Below are 3,361 nucleotides of genomic sequence, written 5' to 3' on the forward strand. Positions count from 1 at the left end.
AGAAGGGCAGGCCCACTGCAGGGTCGGGGCCTCAGCGCTGCATCCTAGGATATTAAAGCATCCATACATTATTATTATCCCCTTATGGATTTTGATGTGGCTTCGTAAAAACCTCGCTGCAAGAGTGACGAGGGACACCTCTCCGAGATAAAACTGCTGCACATGGGCGTGCTGCAGTCAAGTATTCTCCCAGATGCTGCCTTTGCAGGGAGACAGTACCCAGCTTTGCAAGGGGGCTCAGTGAAAGCGCTCTGCTTTCAACCTCACCTCCTGGAACTACGAGGTGGTGGGAGCTTTTCTCCCCTCACACTTTTAACTAATCCCATGATTGCGAAGAACATTCAGGAGAATAAAAAAAGCAGTATCTAATGATTAGTAAGCCACTCATTTAGCAAGACTGGACAGTGCTTTAATACATAGAAGCAAATAGTATTTCATGAATAAAGCTGCATGAAGCAGCTCAAGTTTTGAGCACAGCTATCATCTTGCTACCGGGTTTTATTCAGAGTTAGTTTCTGTTTTCTGATCTGGACAGTTAATAAAAAAAAAACAGTAGATCCCAAAAATCTCTGCCTCCAGGCCGTTAATCAAACCTACTGACAGAGGAGATTTCTGCTGTAAGGTGTCTGTGAAAGGCATCTAGAAATAGTATAACTCTTCATCTGCAGAGCAGACAGCAGAACCTGGAAAGTGAGTTCAGAGAGAGCACAGCACCAGATGCTGTGTGTGGTGCCTTTTGTGGAGTGATGCAAAGCTTCTCCAAAGTCAAGCTTCAAGCAGGTTGGTGCTGATGCAGTGCAATAGGAGTCAGAGGCTCATTTCCGTTTCAAAACAGGCATAAAGACAGGGCCATGGCTTCCCGTCAGGGCCCATTAACTCATGTGCAACACAAAACTGTTGTGACTACATTACCTTTTATTACAGAGTTCTTTTGATCAGTATTAGCTTAACCATGTTCGCTAAGTCTCCCTATACTCAAACACTTCTGAGCCACTATAACTAGAAACGTGGCAGCAACTGGAGTGCAGAGGTGCAGTGCCAGTGGGTGAGGTGAGCAGAATGTAAGCAGCGAGCAGTCAGCTGGAGCCCCAGGGGCTGCGAAAGCATTATGTGACAGACAGTGCTTTGCCTGTTTCCCGGGAAGATCGGCCCTGAGGCCCAGCATGGCTTCCTTGTGCTTCCAGGGAAGTGGCTGCATGAAGAATGTGAGAAGCGAGAACATCCTGGTGGTTGTGTGGTTTTAATGCCTCAGGATGTAAAGCAAGTGGCTATGCTTTTGTAGACTGAGATCGAGGAAGAAAAGAAGTTAAGAGCCTGCACTGGAGGAGTCACAGACAACTGATACGTACAGCAGTGTTGTGACATTTCAGATGAAGATATGGGTTCAACTGTACTGTGATCATTAATGGCCAAACTGATATTGGAAAGACCTTCACAATTTAAGGGTGGCCCCAATGAAGAACATGCTTAGGAAGAGGATTTGCTACAATACATGGTATCGAATATTAGAAAACCTCACAGAGATTGATACTGAATTCTTCTGTAATACCCTCTCTTCTGGAAATCTATAATGAAAATATTTTTGCTCTTTTGAATCCTATTTCCAGTGCTGGAGAAAGACTGCAGGTGTTTGATGATCCCATAAACAAGACAGGTGTAAATGTGAAAGGCTTTGAAGAAATACTGTACACAAAAAAAAATGAAGCCTACCAAATCTTGGAAAGAGGTGCAGCAAAAAGATCTACTGCAGCTATTTACAGAAATGCATATTTCAGTTGATCCTACCCTGTTTTCAGTTACCATCCATATGAAAGAAACCAGAGCAGATGGACAAGAGCTTGTTAGAACTGGGAAGATAAGCTTGGTTGATCTTGCAGGAAGTGAAAACACTTCAGTTTGGGGCAGTTGATAAAAGAGTTTGCGAAGCTGGAAATACCAAGTAGTCTGTTTGGACTGGTGAAAGAGTGCTCTTGTGGAAGGAAACACAAAGAATCTTAACAGAATCCTTCAAGATTCTTCTGGAGAAATACAAAGAACATCACTAATTGCCACAGTTTCTCCCACATCTATAAATACTGAGGAAACACCGAGTACGCTGGCGTATGCTCACAGAGAAAAGAACAAAATGAAGCCTGAACTTAACCAGCAGTTGCCAGAAGGAGCTATTATGAAGGAAGATACTGAAGAGATTGAGCATCTGAAAGGAGGCTTCAGTGCTGCACAAGAGTAAAATGAAATCTATGGCTTCACTGAAAATTCATTAAGCCCTTAAAGGAAAGCCGACAGCTCGGGAAGAACAAGTTGCAGAGAATATTGACATAATCAGCTCCATGTAAGAAGAAACAATCACAAAACCATTCACAATTAATAAAAGCAAATCTTGACAATGAAAACAGATCTGCAAATCAAGGAGAAAGAGCTGAAAGGCAGATCTGCAAGAAAACAACGTTCCTCTGGCTGAGAAAGGGTATGTTGTTTTCACTTTTGGAAAACACCAAAGAAAAACATGGCACAGGTAGCCATTTGGCTAGTGCTGTTAATGCAAAAGATGTCGCTGTGCAAAATGCACCATGAGAAGGCTGTTGAAGGCAGCAACAAAATGCTGTTGTTCAAATAGGTTTGCAGGAGAACTCAATGTTCTGTTCAATAAAATACAAGATTCAGTTAGTGAGAACAGCCTGAAGCAGCAACAGATGTTGACATCTTATGCATATTTTATTGGTGGCTTCCTATCTACCAGTTGTTCAGCAGCTAATTTGCATTAGGTGTATCGGAGTCTTTTGCCTCTGTTAAAAAATTGGTGACCATTGATTTCTTATATGTCTGAAAAAAATATTACGAAATATGAGTGTGCCATTTGCTAGTAAAGCTGCGCTGTTGAGGTTGACTGGCGAGCACATATGTGGATTAGGAAGAGCATTAAATATCTTGACACCAATGGTGGAAATTGTCGTGGAACTAAACTGTCAGTTTCAGAATAACATGAGGAAATTTTCTGCTGCGGCTGATGAGACAGAGGGCCTTAAAAAGAAAGTAACATCTTCTTAGGAGATCTGTGTCTCCTGCTGGAAAAATCACAGGAATAAATAGCCAATGTTTTTTCTCAGCTGCAAACTACTGTGAGAATTTAAGTGGAAAGGCAAAGTTTGTATATACGAAGAATATACAAAGAATACAGATTAATTAGTGTCCTTACTGCAAAGCCAGCTGGACCTGTTGGCGCAGGAGATACAAACGAACTGAGCGGGTATACTGTCAAAAAATGGGAGTTTGAAGACCACCATCACTGCTGGGCAAGAACATGCTTACCTGGAAACTATGGACCTAGTCAGCAGTAAAACTCCAGTTTCAAAATAAATTT

General features: G+C 42.1%; 1 pseudogene; it reads left to right on the forward strand.

The window, feature by feature from the left end:
- The first annotated feature begins 1,376 nt into the window (after positions 1–1,376).
- On the forward strand, positions 1,377–3,131 carry LOC104489076 (annotated as a pseudogene).
- The last annotated feature ends 230 nt before the right edge of the window (positions 3,132–3,361 follow it).

The sequence above is a fragment of the Buceros rhinoceros genome, unplaced genomic scaffold, assembly GCF_000710305.1.
Source record: "Buceros rhinoceros silvestris isolate BGI_N320 unplaced genomic scaffold, ASM71030v1 scaffold21592, whole genome shotgun sequence".
Taxonomy (NCBI): Eukaryota; Metazoa; Chordata; class Aves; order Bucerotiformes; family Bucerotidae; genus Buceros; species Buceros rhinoceros.